Raw genomic sequence first — 26844 nt, forward strand, 5'->3', positions numbered from 1 at the left:
GCTATTTATGATGTGTGATACTTTACTTTTTGATATTTGATTTCGTCATTTAATGCTTTATGAACATGCATGATGATGAAGTGAATGAATGCAGAACTAACAGTTTGATTTTTCCAATTTTAATGAACAGAATGAGATAAACAATTGATTTGTATAAAAATGGATGTTTTAATTTACATGAATTTCTTGATACGTATTCTTATATATATATATATATATATATATATATATATATATATATATATATACACACACACACACACACATGTGTGTTTCTTGAAATAGTGATGTGTTCAATGAGTGTGCAGGAAATTTAGCCGGGAAACCCAATGGAAAGATGAAACTAAAACCCCTTGTTAATTTGTGCTATCTTTGCATTGTCATTATTTGAAGGTTGATCTTTGGTCTTACTATTCTCCTAGCTTTATTTGCCTCCTATTAAGTCTTTAAGGTTTAAAAATATTAAATTTAAGTACCATAGGGGTAAGGGTATGGGTTGGGAGTACTTTCAACCCCCTTAGCCTCCTTGGTTGACTTTTAGGGTCACTCAAAAAACCTACTTTTGGTTGATTGCGAAAATTGATTGTCTCCTACTTGAGTTGGTGACTCAAACTTCATCTTGAGGTTACTTAAAGTCTAGTTGAGTTAAGGATCATACTTAGAGGCATTTTCGAGTAGTTTTGGGGTTGTTAGGTTACGCAATCTCTAGTTTTAGAGAAATTTGGAAGATTGAATGAAGAAAAGGAAAAGCTCTTCTCAACTTACCATTTTACCATAACTATTTGTAAAGGTAGGAGTTCTTCACTCTTTTGAATTTTTTCTTCATGTTGTTCATGCTTGAATCATGCATAAGGCATTGTGTTGTTCTTTGTTTTGCTTGCTTGTATGTTGGGATTGATTTGGAGGGATTTTAACTTATTCTTGATGTTATTCTTATGCTTGTCTTGATGTTCTATTTTGAGGGGATTTCATGGGGGATTGTTTTGGCATTACTCACCCTTGGATAGGGAAGAAGTGGCCATGTACATGGGAAGGGCCTTAGTTGGACCTCAATGGTGTAGAGTCTCCTCTCATGGTAAGAGGAGGGAAAGAGAGTAGGGTGTATGTGCCCCTACTTGTCATCAAATACCTTGTTTGATATTGGGAATTCTTGATATGGAAAGGAATGAAAATCCTTGTGGTAATAGCCTCGAAATGGCCTTGTAGAAGAACATAAGTTCTGGAAGTTTTAGCCTCAAAAGGGCTATGTTATGATATGGTGATTGACGTCTCCCATTGGTAAAATTGACCTCCCTCCTAGTCAATTTCTATGCTTGGAACTATTGTGTGAAACCGGATAGGGGTGTATGCTTGAATTGTTCTTGATGTTGTGATGTTTTACCCTGGGTGAGCTCTCATCTTCTCCTTGTTTCCCTTGAGGTATTGAAGGTATTGGAAGAATTCACTTGTGAAGTACCTAGAAGAGATTTCTTTTAAATTGTAACATTATGTAAAATGTATTTAAATTTTGATGTATTGGAAAGAACATCGGGTTTTCTTACTGGTTCTTTCTCGATGGAGCCTTGAACTAGGTTGAATAATAAAGAAAGAAAAATATTGTGAAAACCTCCTTTCATTGCTCTTATGTGAATTCAAATTATGCATATGTTTGTGAGAAAATAGAGTAATAGATAATGTCATCGAATTATGAATTCTCAAGGTTTCAATTATGTTAAGGAAAAAGTAATTTGATATGTTGAAGTTTCCAATTTGATGTTTTATGTATTCAAAGGAAATTAAAATCCTACATTGTGCACAACAAAGTTATCTCCCTCCTTGTTAAATTTTATAATTGAAAAAAATAAAATTTGATTAAGAATTATGCATCTCCTTGTATTCTAAATAAAAGGAACATATACCTCGTTATATGATGATTAATAAAACTTAACCTTATACACATCCTTGTATTAGTATGCTTGTTCAAAGGAATCTATGTTGTCACTAGGATAGAAATCACTCCTAGTATAACAAAAAAAATATAGCAAGAAGATTATATCAACACTTAGAAAATTTGGCTTCAAAAAAAAATTACATCTCTAGTAGTAAAAACCTCTCTAAAGAATGTATGGGGAAACATTTAATTCCCCCAAGTCATAGAGAATATTCTCTAAGTTATTCCTCTTTGAATATCAACTAAAATCATTGCTAATTCTTTAAATAATATCAATCATATAAATTCAAAAATAAAATATACCTAAATTTGTATGTTAAATGCATTTCTTATTACCTTCTCTCAACAATAAAACTTTTGGCATTTACTCCTAATGCTATCTAGCCCATCACTAAATCAAGTAGTCAAATCTCCTCCCTGCCAAATTTGGGCACAAATTTGGTTGAAAAAAAAAATCAGCATTAAACTCCATGTAGCATGCAAAGGCAAGGTACTTGCCTAGGACTTCAAATCTAGTCATTTTATAAACAAAAAAAATGATATCACACCCACTTAATTTTTCTTTCCCACCCATCTCTTACTTTTTGTTCACCTTCCTACTGAAAGGCTAGGTTTGGACTTCATCCAACCACCTGCCAGTATGAGTACTGTCACCACTAACGACCTTGTCTTATCAAGGGAAGCAAGAAGACAATTTTCACAAACTTAAACCCTTCTAACATTTATTCTCCCCCCGCCCCCCCCAGCGATATCTTTTCCCCTGCGTTGGATCCTTACATGTCCATCACTCATGCAAGGGGAGGACAGGTCTACCCTGATAGGCTTGGGTTAGCATGTAGATTTTTGGTGAAGCGCGAGTCATCTTGTAAGGGAAGCCAAGTAGTGGCTAGGCCACTTGGCTAGTATGTAGTCTAGGTTAGTTAGGAAATGTTGGTTAGTATTTAGATTTATTGTTAGTTTTAAATTAGTTAAGCATTAAATTAGTATTTAGATCAATAGTTACTTTCTGTTATTAGAAAGTGGAATAATGTTCTGATGTGCTTGTTAGTTTAGTGTTTTTTTTTTAATACATATATACTTAAATTTGGTTAATTAAAATTTAAGCCTAATGTTTAAAATGATGTTAGTATAGAATAGTAACTTAGTTGTTAGATTATTAATTAGTTCTACTTTAAAATTTTTAATTTGAAATTAGTATATTTTAAATAAAATAATTGTAAGTTAGTTAGATTAATCTTAACATTGGCATTTTAATGTTGAACTTAAATTTTATAATAGTTTAGAATAAAGTTCAGATTTACTTAACGATTTAATTGAAATAATTATAGTCTTCAATTTTAATTATAGATGATAGATTAATAAATTAGATTAATATAAGTATGTTAGAGAAAATTTTTAAGTTAGTTTAGAATTCGGAATTAAAGTTTTAAAACATAGTAGCGTGCTTTGAATAGTTAAATTTAATTGATCTTCTAGAGTTTCAAATTCTCTTAATGTTAAATGATTTAAATTGTTATGATGATCAAGCTATAAAGTTAATAGATGGGACTAGTTAATTAGTTCATTATGAGGTTAGTGATATATTGATGATGATTAAATTGATGCTAAACAAGGTTATGTAATTAAGAGATAGATGTCATTTAGTTAGTAGGTCTTTTTGACATATCTAATAAGTTGTTGTGTTAATCTATTGTGATGCTTAGGAGGTAATATTTTAAGGTATTATTAAAACAATTGAAGGGTTAGGACTTGAGTTAAATGGAATTAGTCATTTAAATTAAATAAATTGATTTACTAAGAAACATTAAGTTCATCCAAACTATCTATTTTATGATATGCTTCAAACTATGTCGTAACTTATTTATATCGATGGTGAACTTGCATTTGGCTTCAAAGTACCTATGGCTATTTGAACTTTAAACTACTTGAACAATTAGTTCCATTATAGTTAATCATCTAAAATCTTTTATGACCATATTATCTTATTGAATCATAGTTTTAAACAAAAAAATTTGTGTGTGTTTTGCCCATATATTTTTGGGCATGACAATATGAATCAGTACTTGAGGTACATTGAAACGTATTCAGTATGTGTTGTCTTTGGCATGTGTTGTCAAAGAGGGATAGTTTACTAAAATTTGTTTAAGGGAGAGATTGTTGTTTGATTCCATGTAATTCCTTCATAGAGGGAGACTTCTATAGATAAGTGAAGCTTGAGGTGTAAAATCTAAGAGGGAGAAACGTTCTATCAAAGAAAGTCTTGTTTTCAAATTCCATCATGCTATGACATGTTGTGTTGTCATCAATGCCAAAGAGGGAGATTGTTGGATAAAATTGCCTAATTGTGTGTTTTCTTTTGATGTTACACAAATTTCATATCAGTTATCTATCAGTATCTACTAAGCTTAGTTGGTCTATGAGATGATTTTCAGTGTCTACCAAGCATTCCTGGACACTACCTTGCATAGATGATGTCTACTGAGTTCACTCAGGCATCAAAGGAAAATGTGGTAGAAGTTAGTGTTTACTGAGCTCATAAGGTTAACAAAGGAAATTTAGTGTTTATCAAGTTCACTCAGTCACCAAATGATTTTGCAGGGTTTGCAGTATTAGTCAAGCTTCTGATTGTTAACACAAGAAATTATTTCTGGAATAGTGTTTACTGAGCAAGGTTGGCCAATGAAGAATTTTGTTAATTTGTGAATTAAAGCTTAATTATTTTATGTATTAATTTTAGCTGATTGTGGTAATGATTATTGGTGATTGTAACTTGTGAATGAGCCAACTTGATAATTTGAATGGTATATATGAAAGGCCAAATTGAGAATTCTAGGAGTGGAAAGTGAATGATTGAACGAGCGAGCTTGTAAGTGGACTAATTGTTTGAGAAGATAAAATTTGAAGGATGGTTAGATATCCTTGAGGAGCAGCAAAGCTATATTTGATCATGAAGAATCTAGTGGAGCATAACTGAGATCTGTAATCAAAAAATTCAGTTGCATCTCATTTAGGTCATTTCATTGTTACTTTATAATCATTGTAGTAGTGATTCCACAATCTCTTAAGATAGTTGGCTTAACAAAAAAATTGTAAATCCTCTAACAAGGTGACAATTCTATTGAATTATTCTAAATACCTCTAACAAGACCACTCGTAATAGGGTGATTAAATCCTCTAACAATGTGTTTTATAGCCTTTAATAGGGTTGACTCCTAACAAGGCTCACTTCAGAAGAGTGAAAATTAATAGCTAGTTACATTGGTGGCTTTTCCCATATTGGGTTTCCGCATTAAATCTAGTGTCTCATGTGTTTATGATATTTCTTTTATGATTACCAATTATTTCTATGCATGTTTTAGATCTGTTAAAGTTAACATTCACTGCATTTATCAAGTTACAACATTTTATGAATGTTTAGCAAGTGACAATAGCAAATAGATTTATTAGACATCTAAGGGATCTGTGGATTTATTTTTGTGTAACTAATTCATCCCCCCTCTTAGTTACTCCATCTATATTTCCAACATTGTGTATAATGAATTTTATATCACATTAATGAATTTTATGTGATTGTATTGATTGAATGTTATAGTTCATAAATAGATGAATGAAGTATGTAATTAGATTATAATGGGTAATTTAGATTAATGCTAGGGGGATGGGGGTGAGACCAGATGAGCTTCCACCTTTAAGTGGTTGGCCTTGTTAAGTAGAGAATATTAAAGTATTCTCAAAACAAGTGAAGCTCAAACTAACATACCAAGGAATCTCAAACCTAGTCCATCTACCTCTCATCTTCTCATCCTAGTAAGTCATCTTTTCTGCCACTTTTTGCATATTCAATATTCTCTTATTAAAAATATTGATAATGGAATCCTTCATCTTGTTGATAAGTTATCCCTATCCTATCCTTTTATTTTTTTAAATATTTTTATTTCTCTCCTACCATAACTCCCATATGAAAATAGATGGAGTTGCAGTCCACAAGCCACCATACAAACAATCCTTATTTTGAAGAGATGTTTGGCTTTGGCCTTAGCTATTTTCTAATTAGGTAATTATAACCCTCCTTAGTGTTCTAGTTTCTAGTAGTCATTTGACAGTTTCTCTAAACAACCTTGACCCCATAAGAAATCCACAAACTGTAGTCAATGAGGACTACTCAAACAACCTTCATTACTACATCCAAACCAAGGTAACCCATTTACTTTCTATTTATATGCCATAGAAAGAATTGTGAACTTATATCCATATTCCAACTTTATTAAACTAATTTCTTCTCTTTCTCTTTTGGTGCTCAGAATTGGTATTTCTATTCAATGATAGTAGTAGAGAAAGTAGCATGTGAGTATGTGATGTTTAAAGGTAGCCTTCATTTGATAAAATTTTAAGTTGGTTTTAATGTGAACAATGAGCATATTAACCCATAATTAGGTGACAAAAAGTTTACTAATGTTGTTCTTTAAACTAGATTTACAAGAGGCCATAATACTTCATCAAATCTTCAACATCATCTCTTAAATGGAGGCCATAATCTTTTGCAAAAAAATAGGGCTCCATCACTACTAACTCTTTAATATCCTTCTAAGAGAGCTGGCATTATATTATCAGTCAAGTGAACTTCCAGTCCAAAAAACCATTATTTGCTACATTTGTCATTCAATTTGTTTGTAAAATGAATGAAAATTAAGATCACATCACATTTTAGGAGTTTATTCACCTTTTACATGTTTTGAAGAGTAGAAAAAGGTCATAATATATGTGGATGGTCTAAATTTACATCGTCATTGAACTTAAGATGAATGAATATGCATTCATGTTTCATTGTGTCTACCATGGAAATGAATTAGTGCAGTAGAAAAATATATTCTAATCACACAAGAAAGATCCAACATAGAAGTTCAATGAGTTTATATTTGGTAAAAATGTTCATACATTTATATTCTCTACAAAATCTTCTATTCTCTGAAAATTGTATCAATCCATCATTAGTTGATATAATTTTACACCTTTTTCTTTTACAAAGAATATCATTTGATAGAAAATATGAATAGTTATTTGCTATAATCATTGGAATGACAGTGCTCATGGCAGCTGGAACTAGCATTGCCATTGGTCGAGATCACACAGATGGTATGAGACCCTCTTATTTTGGTTTTTACTTTTCTTATTATTATATTTCACATGTTACAAATACTTTACCTTTTAGCAAAATTTCTGCAAAGTAATCTATTTACATGTTGGATAATGTTGAGCTGCTTCTCACACAAAATTTATATTGCTCCCTATTTATTTCATGCTTCATTTAAATGCTGAAATCAATGAAGGTCTCAATATATTATTAAAAAATAGAGGTGTTTAGCATCTAGGTCTTTTCTATTCTCGTCTTTAATATTTAGCCCCATTAGTAATCTTTTTCGCTTTCTGATTTAAGTTTGTAAGAGTTGAACTGTCAAGCATTCCATCAATGCTATTGAATAGAAAATATTTTTAGTAAAAATGATTTTGATGCCATACATTTGCAATACAATAATGCAAGTTTTTCCATATTTTGAAGTCTCTAAAATCATGGTAGCATTTGCATAGATACTGCAAAGAGGATTCTTTTACTCTCCCTATATCCAATATGTGAATGCTCTCTACTAGTCATTCCTAATTATAAAGATTAAATAGATGCACTTGTGCCATATATTTTTATAAGAAATGGTATAGCATATGTCGATGCCTCTAAATTAGAATTATCTCTCATCAAATTCATTTAGGAGGCCATAATTAGTCACCAAATAAGTGACCATTAAATCATTGTTTGAATATAAATACAATAAATGACAATTCCAAATCATTGAGGATTAATAACTTTATCAAAAGATGGGCACAATGGAAAGAAAAATTGATAGCAAGCTCATCAAGAACATGAAATTTGAAAAGGACATGTGAATAGGCATAAAAGTCCAAGAATTATAGTCTCAGCTTCTGTTCACTTTTTTCCCAATCGATCTCACTCCACATGTGTAAAGTAGGGTAGCCCAAATGGATTAGAAGTAGGTCGTTGATAATTCAAATAGAAACAATACAATTTCAAACATTAGAAGTCATCCTCCTATTTCTCTTCACACCATCCTTCACTAGTAAGCTATATTTTGTTTTAAATCCACCACTAAAATTAAATACATAGTGGATGACTTTTGAATACCATCACATAACAATATATTGCATGAAATATGAACTAGATCACTCATAGGGACTAGAAGATTGCATGAAATATGAACTAGGCCACTCATAACTATTCATAAGTTTAAGTTGAGGTTCCAAATTTGATATCATTCTTATGCCTCCCCATAATTGAGTGAGATCAATTTAAAGTCACATTGAAGTGTTTTGGAGGAGTATAAACAACATAACACAAAGTAGAAACCATACCATATAATACAAATGAATTGAAGATAAATAAATGACCATTTATATATGGCATCAAAAAAATTATAGAACCATGTGTCATAGGAAAATGCATTGCATCAATCTGACATGACCAACATATGAGCATAAGTAATCTTATATAATTCCATCTTCAAAGTTTAAAACATCAAACTACCATATTCTTTTATGGTTCAAAAGAAATAATAAAGAAACTTTATTCCATTCTATTATTTTATGGATAAATTATATAATTTAATGTAAAATAGCATTAAAAACTTACACAATTATTATAAAATCCTCTACACTAACTAGATTATTAAATTTTATAACTTTTGAATCCAAAATACATACCTACATTGCCTAACCAATGTATAATCCAAAGGGCCAAAATACTAGTTTTCCATCACCAAAGAGAAAAGGACTTGAAATAAAAAATAACTTTAAAAACTACCAACCTACACATTACATTATGTTTCACAAAAAATATGACTCAGAATTGCATATTTTTGATAGAAAGCTATCAACCTGCCAATAAAATTCTATTTCAATTGCCTTCTTGGTTAGTTCTTGTCATAGCTATTGTTTTGTCCTATCTTATTTGTACCCATTTATTTTGCAAGCTAATGTTTGGTTAGGACTAGGAATTGTGTCCCTACTCAATTTTAACATCGATTATCTTCTAGTGGTGGGAGTTCATTTGAGCTTATGCATTGCAAACATTATTGGATTTACCAAATGCCAAAAAGGCAAGTATATATATTTTTAAATAATGCACTTTGGGTGGAATGGGAAGTGTATATTAAGTCTTAGTATAACATGTTATAAATCCTTTTTAGCATAAAAACGACATGTGGATGGGATGTCTACTATTCACCATTCATGCTTCAATGCTTTTAGATGTGAAGAAACAAGTATAAAACTTTGCATCTTGGACATTTTCTTCACATGTAACATCAAAACTACAGTTAGGTCTTGGTGGTTTTATGATATAAATTTTTTAGATAAGTGGACTAGTATCATATTTGGTTAGTTTTTTTGAAGCATTGACCCTAATGCTTCATATGTCTTAGTGAGTTCATTATTTTTTGACATAGTCTCTTCGTATTGATGTTCATTAAATTCTATGATGGCATGATTTTTTTAGATTAACATTTTGTATAAAACAAAACTAATATATTTTATTTCCCATCTCATTGTTCTTGTTAATTGACATTCACAATTACATATCAATATCCATATTTATTAAAAATATTGGCTAATATCAATCCATAGGAGAAATGTATATATGGTGATTTTTCTATGAAGACATAAGGTCTCAGAAAATTGCATAGCCTTAATTATAGACTTTTTTTCTTAATAAAATCTTCAACCTAAGAAAAATGAACTTCATTCCCCCAAGCCCAAATTAGTTACTGATTGAATTTTATTTCTGTGGGTGAAAATTCATTAATTTTCTTCATTGAAAAACATTTTCAAGAACATTTGTGAAAACTTAGAAGAAGAGAAGATGGAAGAAAGTGAACTCTTGACATGCTAAAACATGCTAATATCTAATTTTGTGTGTGTTAGCTATCATTTAGAGGAAAATTGAATTTTGAATGTCATCTTTAGGTTTTGGATAATTGGGGCAAGTTGAGGGAGATGATGAAGGGGAACTAGTTTTAGAATTAAATAATCCTTTTAGTTGTTAATTTGTCTAGACTACATATAAGAGCTGATGATACTGGCTTTTCTTAGAGAGTGATGAATGTCAACTTAAGAACATTTATGTTTGAATAGTTGAATGAAATATTCAAGATTTGGGTGATTGGGGAACAATTTTAGAGTTCAATTATCTTTCTAGTTGTCAACTTCTTTATGTTACATGATCTAGATAATAAATAGGGGGACTAATGACACTAGCTTATTTCATATAATAGATGTATGGCAGAGACTACTTGTGATTGGCAAACGTTTTCTAATATCTTGACTAATGCATGTCAACATAATACACCAACTTTTGAGTGTTCTTTACAAGTTTTCGATAGTTGGGGCATTGTGATGGACCCAGTGAAAGAGACACTTCCAGAGTATAATTTATTAATTTGTGTACATATATATTGTTGACCTGTATAGAGTGTGATTTTTGCATAATACACAGGAGGAAAAATCATATGGGTTTTATGCTTGTGGAAAATTTATAATGGAGATTATTAATTAGCATCTATAGCTCTTCTAAATGAAGGTCATTCTCATCTTACGAAACATGGTACAGTGTTGGCTTGTTGCTACCCTGATAGCCATGGTGATTCCACATGTAAGAAAAATACACCAGAAGAACCAATTACATAGGCTTTATACAGGTGGAAAATGCACAATGGAGATTATTGATTAGAATTGGTATAGTGTTGGCTTACTATTGCCTAGGTGGCCATGGTGGGTACACATGTAAATAGAATATACATGAGAAACCCATTACACAAGTTTTATACATATAGAAAATGTATAATGGAGATTATTGATTAGCATTGATATAGTGTTGTCTTGTTCCTACCTCAGTGGCTATGGTGAGTTCAAATATAAATTATTAAGTTCTCCCTAATGAAATATTATACTATTATCAATAACTATGAAAGATTACACATTATCAAACTATTTTCAGTTTTACCTCTTTTGAGTAATGAGAGGAAAATAGATAGGTTATTAATTATTGTTACTTTTTATTTATTCAGATCCCAAACTATCTCTTGAGCTGAGAGGTCTTTATTGATTGCCATTTGGAATTGATTATCACTGATATTATCCCAAATGAGAATCTTATTGGGTAGAATTTAAAAGTTTTCTTGAATATTCCCTCAAGAATTCTTTATTAATGATTCAGATAAATTTTTATTTTGCTATGAATAGTTGAAAATTAGATTAGTTGCATTCATGCCTATGCTTATAAAGGTTCTCAATCCTCCACATTTTTTTTCTTGAGTAATTATAATTCAATTTAAAAGCTTTGTTTCCATGCTAATTACCAGGCACTGAAGTTTGTTGAACCAATTTAGAGTCTATCTCACACTTTGCTTGATATAATACAGGGAAAACCACTATTCATTGCCTTGCACCCTAGGTATCTAGAACAATTTGATTTAAGAGGATATTTCTTGTGTGTGTGTGTGTGTGTGTGTGTGTGTGTGTGTGTGTGTGTGTGTGTGTGTGTGTGTGTGTGTGTGTGTGTGTGTGTGTGTGTGTGTGTGTGTAAGCTAGTTTGATTTGTTCTCAACTTATTTGGTATTAGCACTTATGTATGGTACTTGAAAATCTCACTTTTGAGGATTACAGATTGTTCCCAGAGAAGAGAATAATCTTTTTATATGTAAAAATAAAAGAACAATTTATATTGCATTGTAATCAATTCGTGGTTTTACAAAATTGTGCATGATGAGATCTATAACTTGATAGTAACGAAACAAGGCTTTGAAGGTGGTTGTACAAGAGTTCAATAGAGCATTTCATAAATCTTAAGAGTGACAATAAGTTCTAGAAAAGAGGAACAAGAAGGAATAGAGCAATAAGTAAAGGAATAATGATACTTATTTGTTATTTTCATTACAAGTATCTTGTTGCTAGTAGTCAATTAGGAAAAATGTCTCTACTTAGTTACAAAATTTATTTCTAAAAATGTAAATTTCTTGTTTGAATTCAATATCATGGGTTTTGAAGAGTCTTCCACTTTTATATTATCTTGTTGTGTATAGATAAATTTTAGGTCATCAATAGTTCTTATAAATACTAAATGTTACAAGAAAACAAACAATCATGAATATGATGATTGCATGAAGAAAATTGAGTAGGTCAAAACAAGAAATTTATGTATGATTCTATATCATAATTTTGGTTGAACAATTTGGGTTGATTATCCTTGTGGTTCTATTGTAATTGTACAAAAGTTGATGCAATTTGTAGACAAGTTTTTCATTTTTGTAAATGTCAAAATTTAAAACATTGAATGAACGCTATCCTCTCAATTTATCTAAATGTACAAGGAAACACAAGTAAGTATGCATATGTTTCTTGGATTGTATTTTCTTTATATCATTTTCTTCTTAAATTAATCACAAATTTGAATTTTTTTTTTTTTCTATAGAAAGAGTTATGGTATTACTGTTCTATTTTAAATGGGAGATACAAGAAGCTTGGGGAAGTTTAAGAAAAGTTTAAGGTTGTTAAAGGAAGTGTGGAATATGGATCCAATATCATGACCATCATGGGATTTGAAGATAAAATTAATAGAATTGTGTGGTTGTGGTAGAGCATATGCTCAACTATTAGTATCCATGTCTTTTTTTAAAAAAAATTGTATCTATGTGTTTCTTTGTTTTTGTGGCCATTAATGCCTTTTTTTGGATGTCTCATTTGAATAAAAAACATACATTTCATTATCAACATCTTTTTACATTCTCTTGACGTAATTTCTATGGCATGGAACCTTGTTCTATTATTTTGTGCAACACTTTTGACTCAATTTTTTTGAACTACATAGTTTAAAATTGGATTTCATAAATGCCCATTATTGCTTTATTGTAATTTATTATAAGCATCCATGACTAAAAATTACTTTATCCCCTTCTAAGAGTTGACATGCTATCACTTTATTTCTCCTTAATAAGGAATACAAATCATTAGCTACAGAAGTTTCTTTTATAGGCCTCGGTGTCCTTTGTAGGGAATATTTATTTAGTCATTTGATTTTATAGGCTATGTTGGTAGTGATGGGTCACATGGATATGTACCATCACTAGATCAAGTTGTTGAAGGCATGGTATGCATAAAAAAGTTCCCATATTTATAACAAATATAGGAAGATATTATTATAATCGTGCAATAATATATTACACCACCTTATCCTACAAAAAATGTTTCTACAAAAAGTAAGATTAGAAAATCCAAGAGTGCCATGCTTTTTGTTTGGCCACTCAACAAGAGTTGCAATTATCTTGAAGGTAGTATTTTTTCCTTCTTGATTTAATGGTTTCAAATTATTAAGATCCTGCTTGGAGAATTCCTTGACTGGCATGATTTTGATAAATAAGTTGGATTTACTAATTCTAGTTTTCAATCCTAAAGTAATTAAACACATTAATTTTCTACCTCTTGTCATTTATTTACTATGAATATGCTTATTAAATGTTTCTAGAACCTATTTAGCATGACTTTCATATAATACATGTTTGAAGGCAGCATTAGATCCTAATGTCAAGAAAATGGTATGAGGAATTGTCACAACTTTTCCAGCACTATGAGTGTGAACTACACATCCAATTTTTGTGGTAAGACGCTAAATTTTGAATTGGATTTATTTTTAAGAGCATCTGTCATATATTACACTATTCAAATATGATTTAAGAAGTATGGAACTCATAACTAAGTATTATGATGTTAGGGGCATCTATCAATATAGGCCAAGGGATCAATACATTAATTTTGGTACTTATACATAAATTGATTTCTTTAAAAAATAATTAAGAAGTTGCTAACATTAAAAAATAAAAATAAAAGGTTCAAAGAAGCTTTAAAATGGAGCAAATTTGAACAAGATTTTAGTATTTTTTAATCTTATATTTAGATAAAAATGGAATTGATAAATGTATGCTTGAATTATGGCGAGAAATTGCACCATTATTTCACTTGTTTTACTAAGATATTAGTTGAGTGGAGCAAGTAAGAGAGGATAATATGTATCTCATGATCTAGAATCACTTATTTCTATGTACTCTAATCCACTAGTATACACTGGACCAATTAGAGTGTAGATAGGTTGTGAAGTACTTCGAATCTTCTCATTGCAATAGAATATGAAAAGAGTAATTGTTCCCTTTTTAGTTCTCCATGGAACTATGGACACCATGACAGATCCTACTACATCTTAAGATTTATATGATCAAGTAGCTTCAAGTCATAAAATAATAAAGCTTTACGAAGGACTTTTTCATGATTTATTGTTTGAACATGAGCGTGATGAGGTTGTCAGTGACATCCTTGATTGGATGGATAATAAACTAGAGTCCTAATGTGGTCCACATTTTTCTATTTGACCCTTCCCATTTCAAGAAAATGTAATAAAATATCTTGCTATTAAAAAATTTGGTCTTTCTATGACCTTGTCATGTGAAATAAACATTTTATTAGTGGCATTTATGTGATGAAGAACTTAGAGCTAGTTGGCCACCAAAAACTAATATTTTCACCTTGAGATTGACAACTTAAATAATGATTGAAGTCCTATTAAATCTTTATTGTGTAGAAAAGATGTGTGGTTTTACATGATCTTGATAGTTCTCATTATCTTGTGAAGTTCTGCTCTTTTATAGGTCAAGTATTCTATAAAGTATGCAAGAATGCACTTGTGTTCAAATAAAATAAAGTTGCTAAAATGCATTAGGTGGTTCAAAATTTTCCAAAGTAAGGTTTGTTTAAATCTCTAGAAATAATTATCAATTAATTCCATGAAGCATTTAAGATTATTTAATGTCCTCAATTATTCAATAAATGTTCTTAATTCTTCTTGCTTTTAATAGGAAAATTGGAAAATGGAAGCCCATTGTTGAAGAGGACAAATCTAGTAAAAAGTAGGATAAAAAAGATAGCCAAGAACCTAAACAAGCCAAAGAGGCCTACTAGTGCTTTTTTTGTTTTCATGTGTGTAAGATTATAATTTATTGAGTTTATGATATGCTATATTGATTATTTTTAGGTACTAGATTATCTAAGTCATGAGAGTGCTAGCTTTCTATCTATTTGATCTTTCAATCAATTGTATTTTTCAAGTGAACTACAACAAACAAGATCAACATTTCTAACTATAGGTGTCTTTGTGAAGTAAAAAACATATGTATTTAGGGCTGAAAGGAAATGCGTTGAATGGCCTAGTAGAGGAAAAAATAATTTGATGTTTACAAAGTGTTGTACTTTTTAATTCCCCATTAATATTGTCATCTAGGTTTTGAAAACTTTAATTAAATATACTAATCACTCAAAAAATGTTCTTGATTAAAGGGAGGATTTCAAAAAGACTTACAAGGATAATCACCCCAATGTAAAGTCTATATATAATTTTATGAGGAGGGTATTTTAATGTCAATTGGGACTTGTTCTTTTGAAGAAGTTCTTCTTGGTAAAACAACATTTAGACTATGGCATCATGGGAAAATAATAGATGTTGATAGTATCATTATTTTTTTACTGAGTTTTTTGGATTTCATTGGTAGCATTCACCTGATATTAGTTGGGCATATCTAGTTCAGGAAAGTTTCATTTATTCTTGTTCCAAGTCCTATTGATGTGATTCTATATCAGTTGTTTCAATGATTTTCTAGTAGGAAAGAGTTAAGATTCTTTTAGGGCCATTTGTAGTGCCTTAGGAAAATAATTAGGAAGCATCTATGAATATGAAGAAGATGCTTTACTTTAAATCCTTTTAATGAACTTCTTAAATGCTAGCATGATAGGTTAATAGCATTCTAATGCACCTTTGTTAATAAGATGAGCTCTTATTGTAATCAAGTGAAAGCCTAAAACCTATGAGCACAATAGTCCCATGAAAACACATGCCTTGTAGAATCATCACCCCAATGAAGGCAGCTGACCTATGAATGCATGGTTTTGGTGATTGTTACAACAATGATTCCATTTATGCTAAAACCTTGCTGTCATGGAAGATCTTCATGTGCATCCTCATTATGGTTGATTCTTTGAAGAGCCTCCCTAAGAATATCAAACTTAACACCCCTAATGGTTTATTGATTTAGACTCTACTCTTAACGATTTATCTATGTTTGATGATGGTACCAATAGCTCTTCTCCATCTGACCAAGCTTGCATAATAGAAGCTCCCCTACTCACTTACAAAAACATCCCAAGTGATAGATGCAAGCTCCACCCTTAGGATCACTTTCCAAATCACCACAATGTCACACTGGAACAAAACACTATTGTTGAACCACACTCACAAATTTGTACCAATTTAGTGAGAAAGAAAAGCATCTTTAGGGAGCTTTGCATAGTAAACAAGTTGCTGCTTCATTCTACTCTTATAGATCTAATGTCATTGATTTCATTTTGAATCTAGTACCCCATTCATCCTTTTCTTATTCTTCAAAATGACTCCATTCAATGGCCACAGGGAGCTTTTGATAACAAAAGCTCCTTTGTCACTCATGATAGGTAGCGCAATTGCTAGATGATGGCTCACCCTTTAGATGACTTTCTAGGTAACCATAATGACATTTTGGAATAACAACTGCTATCAAACCATTCTATAAATTCTACTAATAAAGTTGCATAGAGACAACTTTGGAGAGCCCTTGCATAGCAATTAGGATGCTAGTGCCAATATTTGAAATCCAAAAAATGTGTCTTTCTTGAACACCATCACTGATTCTATTGGAGAGTTTCTAGGAGATTTCATTATAAAATCTCCCATTAGCCATGATAGGTTCATAACAAATTGTTAAAGCACCAAGAAGCCACCTATTGCTAGATGAGAGCTCACCATTAGATCAACTTCAAAATTGTTGAACATACATGCTATAGAATGGTAACCACAACCAAGCCTCTTTTGAAATTGCACTGTTCGAGTGATTGAAGAAGATGATCTAAGAGAGAGTCCATGTTTAGGCATTCAATGGGGGATTCGCCTGCTCTATTTTTTTAAAACAACTTAGTTTTGTCAAAATTTTAGCCATCTCCTCAAGGTTTTCCACCAATAATTGGTTAAATTTTTGACCAACCCTTTGGTCGTGACCATGGCATCCTGGTCCTGGGATAGGCTAGAATTGATTAAAATTTTAACCAATTTCTTAAAAATTTCCACCAAGAATTGGTCAAAATTTTGACCAATTCTTGAAAATTTTCCACCAAAAATTGGTCAAATTTTTGATCAATTTTTGAAGCTTTTTATCAAGAATTGCTCAAAATTTTGACCAATTCTTGAAAGTTTTCTACCAAGAATCGGTCAAAATTTTGACCAAAAATGACAAATCATGGTCAAAAGAAATAAAAACTTTTTGACCAATGTGTTCATCAAAATTTTGATCAACTTACAATTTGGTCAAATTTTTAACAAGAAAAATTGAGATGTACTACTTGGTCAAAATTTTAACCAAAATTCATCAAAAATTGGGTCCAAATATATTAGTGCATGTGGATGATCTAGATGAAACCCTTGACCTCCAGATGCTTGTATTATGGCTTCAATAAATCATTTTTGCAGAATACACTGTGTGTCTGATCCAACTCAAAATTCCCTAATTCTTGAATAGAACAATGATAAAATAATATGGCATCATGAATGAGAAGTACCTTGGTAGGAATTGACAAGTGTTCCCCTTGTGTTTCCTTCTCCTCGGAGATTGCTAGATATAGCTTAAATTTTGGAGGAAGAGTCTCAACTCTTTACTAACATTCCTGAACCCTTTTTTACCTTTATACTAGAAGTTGTCATGTTGCTAAGTAGATGAAGGGTTTGAAGATGGTGACTTCACCTAACATTTTCCTTAAAAAAAATTCTCTAAATCACTTTGGGTACTTGAGGAATGGTGCACTCTTAGAAAATTCTTAATTTGTTGAGAAAAATGAAACTTCATTTCTCTCTTTTATCAATTTCATACTTGGGTAGGTAAAAATACTTGATTTGGTCTTCAACCCTTGAATGCTCAACCTCATCATTCTTTCATTCATTTATCTTTCTGGTCTAAGATCATTCTTAAATCTTTCAATTCTTGTCCTTAGATTGATGACTTTTTGATTTGCATTATTTTGTTGATTTTCCATATCTACCTAATGTAGTGTTAGCTGGTGGATTTTATCAAGTCTTTTTCTTCTATCTTGGTGTTGAGTAATCTTCTATCTTCTTCTACCATATTTTATTATATTTATCTTCTTTCTTATATTCCCCAACATCATGTATCTTGTTTGAATGAATCTCTTGATCTCTTTTCAATTTCCTGACTTCGTCTTGTAGAATAAGGTTTCATCAAATTATGTCTCTGCAAATATCTTCAATTATTTCTTCAATGTGTCAAATTTCATTCATATTTTTGCCAGTTATTTTTTCTTTCCATGGATTGAGAGATTTTATCCTTCAATTTCTTTATTTGTTCCATGGCCACATGTATATCCAGCATTTCATTTTCAATGGCTTTCTCTAGCTTGTATACTTCCATTATCTCTGTTGGTGTAAATAACTATTTACTATTTACACTTACTTAAGTTTACTTAGGTGAATGCATGTTTTTAATATTTATTTATTAGTCACCTAGGAGTATGCATACTCTTGTGAGTTCTCATGTTGACAACATGGGAGTTCACACCTCTTTTATGCACATGGTGTCTATAACACAAGAGTTAGTGCACTAATTAAGCACATGGTGTCTATAACCTTGTCATTATTATCCACTCATCTAGAATGATGGATAAGACATGTGCTTAGTTTTCATTCTTATCTTATCTCTTGGTTCTTTCTAGAGACATTCTAGGTGCTTCCTAAGAGGCCTTTATATATAGGCACTCCTAGTGTCTTTGTACATACTAAACAGAGAAATGTATTAGGACATACTCTGATTAATTGATCATATCCATTTTTGGTCTACACTTGTGCTTGTGATGACTTTTATGATCTTGGGTGAATCTTGCCCTAAGGAAAATTCTTACATGATATCAAAGCTCTTGGAGAATTCCTCTTTACAAAGCCATCAGAGAAAATCATCTCGCTTTAGCACCATGGCCCAAATCTGGAGTATCGCAAAAATTGGGAGTTTCTAGAGCTAGATTTAACCTCACCATTGCATTTGGAATGTTGATTTGGTGAAAATCAGCTATAATCTCACCTACTTTAGCCCAAAGTCAATTGTGAGGAATTGTTTTTTGTAAATTGGCACCAGGAGGCCCTGATTTGCAAGTACAAGAATATTATATGTATTTTTTGACATCGGTTTAAGCTCATTCCATGGGACCAGCCATACATAACCAACGGAAAATGAAATTTGGGGCAACGAGCCTCCACCAGTCGCTCAGCTTACAACCTCAAGTGGAGTTCTTTTTTTTAATGTTTGGAGCACCTTGTTTAAAAACAACTACAAAGTTTGTTCCCCTAGTAATGTGGGATTAATTCTAACAAGCCATGGACTGTAAAACTCTTCCCAGCACTGAGACACTATTTTTGATGCCAACTACAAGAGTTCCCAACAATGCCTATTCTAGTCCTAGTATTGTATGTCAGTTTTACCAGCACGATCTAGCATTTACCATGCATCCACTCCATAACCCAGACACGCGGACCCTATAAAAAGACCATGTGGCACTACACTGATAGTCCACATAGGTCAGACTATGATGATAGTCGACCCTCCACGTCACATTGCTACATGGAGCCAAATTTTTTGCCACCTAAGACTACTTTGTATAGCCACTTCAGTGTACAATATTTGACATGTGTTAATCTATGACTGTACAACCATGTCAACATGCCATATCATCTTCGTATGTTGATTTTTCTCCTATGTCAACATTTCACAAGATTAAAATTGATGACCGTCTAATGATCAAAACTAGGGATTTTATAAATATTATGACAATCATTTGACCATCAAATTTAAGCACATAATTTTCATTCGAAACCCATCTTCAAATGCATTTTTGATTTGGCAACCTGACTTTGTGAGGCCATAACTTGGACATCCAAACTCTAATTCAGGTGTAACTATTTTTTGAAATTGGGTAGAATTTCTTGAACTTTGTAGTGGTGGTGTTCTTTTCTAGTTTTGGTGCAAGGATTGGTCAAAAATTGTTTCTTTTGGAAACTATACGTATCCAATCCTACATTTTGCAACTTGAAACGCTTTGTATGGGCTCATCGAGACTCAAAAATAGGTTCTATTTTTTTGAATGTTCGTATTTTTTTGTCTACTTTCTAGATCTGTAGTCAAATTCTAGGGTTGTGTGGACAAAAATATCACTTTCAAAGCTAGGGCCTTTTCTGCATTATATTGCTTTCATTTCTTTTCAATATTGTTGTATTTTTGAGCTACAGTGTTTAGTTCCAGATTTAGGCCTCAAAAGGCAGTTGTAATAGGAAAAATTAGAAGTTCACTTTTTACTTTTTGACAAGTGGCCTATTAGACATGCACTACATATAAATTTCCAAAACATCTTTTTTGGTGGGGGGGGTTGATTTTTTGGAGGTTGCATTGATTAGTCCATCATGGAAGAGGCATATTTTGGTTTATTTGCACCCAGACAACTATTAAGAATGGAGTCAAATTTCTATCAAATCTCTCAGTCAACACAATGCACTACCATATGCGAGAGGACTTACATATGATATTGAGACTTCTTCCCTCATTAGTATTGTTCTCTTTCTATATATGGATATGGAGGTTTTGGATTCACTTATTGACCTTAAGGCATCTGATCATTATGATAATTGGATTTTTCTTTGGCAGATGTATAGAGATCCACACATTCATCCATTCCCAAAAGATATCATACTTCCAATTATAGCTCACTCCTCTCCAAATGATATCACCCCTCTAGATGCTCATGTTGCTCCTAGTAATCCTTTTCCAGCCATAGATGCTTTGGATTTAGTGTAGCAAGACCCTTTATGTCTTCCTACTTTACCTTCATGAGATGACTTCCTTTTTTCCATTACAAGAATATTCATGGAGTCTCACATTGAAGATATGGGAGACACAATTGATGATATTCATCTTCTTTTTGAGGAGAATAATTTATCCATTGTCTCAGTGATAGATTCATGTACTTCAACAAAGTATGGTATAGTTTGTCTTCTAGTTCTAGCTTGAGGTGATGATGTCTTGACTGACATTTCAAGTTTGTTTGTAGAGTCACACATAGTAGACTTGGAAGACTTATTTGATGATCTAATGCTTCTCTTTCCTGAGGACAATCCTTCTGTAGTTGTTATGAGGGCCCACTCTGAACCTCATGTCCATTCTCTACATGATCAATCTTTACAAGTTGACATGATTGTTGATACTTATGTACAAAATATTTTGGAGGTCTCTTTATCAATTGAGGACATTGTTGGTTCCTTGAAAAAAGTTCTACATCACTCATTTCTTAATGTGCACATGTTCTTTTTAGTAGTTTTAGAGGGAACAACCATCGACATTGACATAGGGACAATTGACTAGGTTTCAGAGGTACCTCACATCATCGAGATTCTTTCTCCATACAGGGGATGCATCTCCTTTGTGCTCTTTCCGTTGTTTCTTCCAAATGGGAGGAACATCATTTAGCAGTCATGGATCAGCTTCTCAATTGGAGCATTTCTCATTGATCGACACACTACCTTTAGGGGGGGGACTACCTCATCTCCTTCTTCCCCTTTTTGTGGGGACATTTTCCTCTTAGGGGGTTTTGTCCTTTTCCCATTTTCTATCTTGTATATATGAGATGTATGTCATAATGGGGGGGGGGGGAGGGGGGGTCTTGATTATTCCATCCATCCATGCATTCCTTTTCATCTCTCTTTTTGGGGGAGGGTTTTTTTCCCATGACATTTTCCCTCTTTCTCTGCTTTATGAGAGATTGCATCTTCATTATGGACATGGGTACCTAACATGGCCTAGTAGCTAGGACCCATCATGAATTTCATCCTAGTTCTTGTAAGCCTAAGGGAATTCCACTAAGTTACACTTCAGGGGGGGTGTTGGTGTAAATAACCATTTACTTAAGTTTACTTAGGTTAAGGCATATTTTTAATATTTATTTATTATTCACCTAGTAGTATGCATACTCTTGTGAGTTGTCATGTTGACAATATAGGAGTTTGCACCTCTTTTATACACATGGTGTCTACAACACAGGAGTTAGAACACTAATTAAGCACATGGTGTCTACAACCTTGTCATTCTTATCCACTCATCTAGAATGATCGAGAAGATGTGTGCTTATTTTTTATGCTTATCTTATCTCTAGGTTCTTTCTAGAGACATTCTAGATACTTCTTGAGAGGCCTTTATATACAGGCACTCCTAGTGTGTTTGTACATACTGAACAGAGAAATGTGTTAGGACATAGTTTTAGTAATTGAGCATATCCATTTTTGGTCTACAATTGTACCTATGTTGAGTTCTATGATCTTGGGTGAATTTTGCCCTAATGCAAATTCTTACAATCTCTGATCTTTTTTCTCAAACTTTAAACTTTTGATAAAAGAGCCTTTCTTTGTTGCCAATTTTTGGAAATTTAGTGCAAGATAGTTGACTAGGCATGGGGGCAGGATGAATTAGGAACCACTTGAACATCTTCCTCTTAATCAACTTTGTTAAGTTATATAATCTATTTGCATGCAAGAAACATAAAGCATTAAAATCACAACACCATAACACAATATTTGGTAAACCATAAACCCTCCAAGTAGAAACTAAAACAAGGGTAGAGATGACACCCACAGTGCTTCACTGCTATAGTAGCCAAGTTGGCCTATTAAAGCTTACAATTGATGGCTTTTTGTGGTCTATTCAGTTTAGAGCAATAAGGAATGTTAGGTCCACCTTGTGAAAGGATTTATACAATACAATTAAATATGTTCTCTATTAGGAATTTCTACAAAGGATTGTTAGGTCCACCTAGTTAAAGTATTTGGGACTGATGCACCTATAAGGATGAATTAGTGGATTGATCTCTAAAATGAAACTTTGATTTCTAATGAAGATTCTTTGAAGTAAACTAATCACCTAACTATGATAGATGAGTCTCTTCCTTTCCTTATGCTACTTGTAGCCCGTAACCTTCTAGTTATTCTATTCTTTAATATTTTCTTCTATTCAACTCACCATACAATGATATTACAATTCTATTTTGGATAAACAATACCTCATACTTATATAGCCCATTGATTGCTTTATAGGTTGGCTACAACATAAAAATTTCCTTAAAAATAATACCAAGTGAGATCAAGGTTGTAACTCGGTTCTAATGATTTACTTGGATGATGTTGAAGATACTCAAGTAAAACTATCACCTTGGCTAACTTTGGCACTCTATTGATACTAGATGCTCAATTCATACTAATCACTCAATATGTGAGGCCTCGCCCCCGACCCATCGTAGCATAGTGATACATTACTCTTACTTTGTTATCCGCGACTCGAGATGTCGAGACATTATCTGATGCTTAGAACATATTTTATTATTTCATGTTGTGTGATGTTAATTCCAGATATATTTGATGATTGTCATTTAATGCTCATGTATATGTATGTTGATGAAATCAGTAAAACGTGGGATTAACACATTGAGTTGGAATCTTTATGATTAAGGATATAAGTAGGATGAAAGAAAACCCTAATTTATGTATGTTTCAAATTATGTAAATTTCTGATACGTATATATGTACATGTGATTTTTGGGACTACTGATGTGTGCAATGAGTGTGTAGATATTTAGCCGAGAAACCCTACAGAGGAACAAAACTGATCTCCATGTGCTAAAATTTGGAAACCCTTTTGTTCGTAATTATGCTCTTTCAGTGTCGCTTGACACTAGTAAAATGTTTACGTGCTTAAATTGCTAGTTAGAGTTGTTAGATGGACCTATTTTATTCCTAGATTTTATTTTTGTCTCTTAACCTCTTTCCTAAGGCTTTTAACATGTTTTTATTCTAACCTAAGGGTATGGGTATGGGTTAGGGGTCTTTTCCAACCCCTAAGACCCTAGCTTTGACTTTTGAGGGCACTCAAAAAGTCCCTTTTTGCCTTTGTGCAAAAATTGCAAGTGGTTGACATGAGTTGTCTTACCCCACCTCCTCTTAGGGTTTAACCATGGTGTAGGTTGAGTTAGGAGTTTCTAGTGTGGCTAGTGGGTGGAAATAGTTATTGCTCCTTTTGGGTGGTTGAGTTGGAGGCTTATTTAGAGGCCTTCCTTGGTCTAGTGGGGGGGTTACCCAATCTCTACATTTAGAGAAGATTTCTTGAAGCTTGAAGGAAGGAGGGATACTCTACTCAAATTTTTTCATTGCCATTACCTCTTTGAAAAGGTAGGAAACTCCCATCTCCCTTATTCAATTTTTTGTGTTTTGTTTCATGTTCTTGTTACCTTGTTGTTGTTTTACTGTTGTATGGTTGTGGGTATGTTGGGAAGATTTGTAAACCTTGTTTTTTTTGGTTGTTTTCCTTTCTTGTTTATGTTTGCAATTTTGAGTTTCCTTGCATGGGTGTTTTGGTATTACTCACCCTAGGAGAGGGTAGAAGTGACCAATTTTGGGAGAGGTCTGTTTAGTTGGACTCCAACCTGTGTAGAGTCTCTTCTCAGGATGAGAAGAGGGATAAAAGGTAGGGTGTTATGGGCCCCTACCCGTCAGCACAAACTTGGTATGAGTATGGCAAGTTTAAATGGAAGAACGAAAGTTCTTGGTTATTGGCCCCGATTGGGCATTTGAATTGGTGTTGTGCTTGACTTCTCCAGTTGGAAGAATCCACCTCTCCCTAGTCTTGATTCACTGTGAATCTTATTGTGTAAACCATGTATGATTATGCATGCTTGATGTTCTTTTGGTTCTGCTTGGTTGTCACCCGATCAGTTATTGGTTTCCTCCATGGTTCTTGAAATGAGATTTAGAAGACATTACAAACTCCTTGATTTGATCATGAAGGAAATTTGATAAAATTATTGAAAACTGGGATTGAGATCCTATTGTAAATTGTATTTTTTTTTTAAACCTTATTATATATGGCAACGAAGCCGGGTTTTCTTCCTAATTCTTTCCCGGCTGAGCCTTGAATCAGGTTGATAATAAAATAAGTGATTGAGTAAATTTACTTCACTTAAAATTTTTGTATCCTATGTTGTCATTAGAATGTGTATCAAAGATAAGATGCAACAATGATGTTCAATTATACATGATTCAATTTGTGATGTATGGTGATGCCTCTATTCATATGGACAGTAGAGAGAGATATTACTAATCCATGCAAATGTATGGTGTCTTTATCAAGTTTGAAATGATTTAGTTCATGGTTGATTGTGTTGAAAATAAATTTGCAAGAACATGTAGGAAGAATTATGTCAAGAGATCCAAGCTAAAATTGAAACATGATAGAGAAATAACTTTGTGTATTTTGATACTCCTTTCAAAAGGAATGGAGCGTTATCATTTTGATCTCTCTTATTTTCTCAAATGCCTTATGACTAGTTTAGTCATTATGTTGATCCATCAGTTTTATTAGATAGTTAAATGAATACGTAGATGGTTATTTCATGTAATGTGGTTTCATTGAAATGCATGGCCTTTTGAGGTTCATGGAAATAATGAATTAGAAATTCATAAGAGAATGCATACACCTATTGTGGTAATATAATTGCAAAAGAAAAATATACATTGAGTTTCAAGAGAGAGTAGACCAATTATCAAACAATCCACCTACAGGATGCTGGAGTTTTTATGAGAGAATGTGATAATCTTTGGTTTGCAACAGAGAATATTCTAAGAATCTATTAGTGTTTAAAATTAGAAATAAAACAATATATATATATATATATAAATGATATCTAATAAAATGCATAAGTTATTAAACCTTTATAACTTTAAATATTCTAAATATCCTTTCTTACCATAAAAAACTTTTTGCCATTAATGTATTTCCTCTCCTTGGTGGACGTCAGGTTGAAGGAGGTTTCTTTTATAAAAAAAATGTTTTATTTTGTTAACATAGTCCTTGTGCCATCATAATGATGGCATCACCTCTGTTCTGCACCCCCTTGACTTTGTGCTTGTCTTTACTTCTTAAAATGTGGGGGCTTGGGATAAAGAGATAGCTTTATGTTTAAAACTTTACATCCCCCCCCTTGTCACATCACCATCTTCCTCTCCAGTTTGAGCGCTCAGCATGGAAGGAAGCATTTAAATATGTTTTTGTTTTGATCAAAGTCATCAAGTTGATTCTTGCCTTTTTTTTTCACCTGGACACATGTGTTTGGGGGGGGGGGGGGGGGGAGAGGAGTGCTGTCATGCACGTACCCCAACTGGCAGTGCGCTATCCCAAGTGCAGTGCTTGGGAAGCGCAGCATGCTATGAGTTGGGGTGGTCGATTTGACCCTTGTAGTAGGGAGAGTAGGAAGTGTAGAGGGTGTAGGGGGTAGTGTGGAGTAGGGAGTAGGAGGGGAGTTTGATGTTAGTATAGGTTAGTTTATTTATTTTTAGTTTATGATTCTAGTTTAGTTTTTGCTTAATCGTAGTTTAGTTAGTTTATTAATTATGTTAAGTTGTGTTTTATTTAAATGTTATTAAATATGTTAGAGTGTTGAGAGTTTAGTTTAGTTGTAGTTAGATTAGGAGATAGTGTTAGGTTAGTTTTAAACTTTAAGTTTAGTTTTAGATTAGTTAGTTATTTAATTATTTGATCTTAGTTTCATTATTAACATTATTAATTTTTTTTTTTTTTATATATATCTAGTTAGTTTAAAATGAAATCTTAATTGTTAAAGAATAATTAGTTGAATTAATA

At 32.4% G+C, this 26844-nt stretch overlaps 1 pseudogene; it reads left to right on the plus strand.

The window, feature by feature from the left end:
- LOC149558106 (caffeoylshikimate esterase-like) overlaps positions 1–14385 on the plus strand; it is a 115971-nt pseudogene extending 101586 nt beyond the window's left edge.
- The last annotated feature ends 12459 nt before the right edge of the window (positions 14386–26844 follow it).

The sequence above is a fragment of the Cupressus sempervirens genome, chromosome 5, assembly GCF_028749045.1.
Source record: "Cupressus sempervirens isolate cs-2001-9-10 chromosome 5, ASM2874904v1, whole genome shotgun sequence".
In the NCBI taxonomy this organism is placed as follows: Eukaryota; Viridiplantae; Streptophyta; class Pinopsida; order Cupressales; family Cupressaceae; genus Cupressus; species Cupressus sempervirens.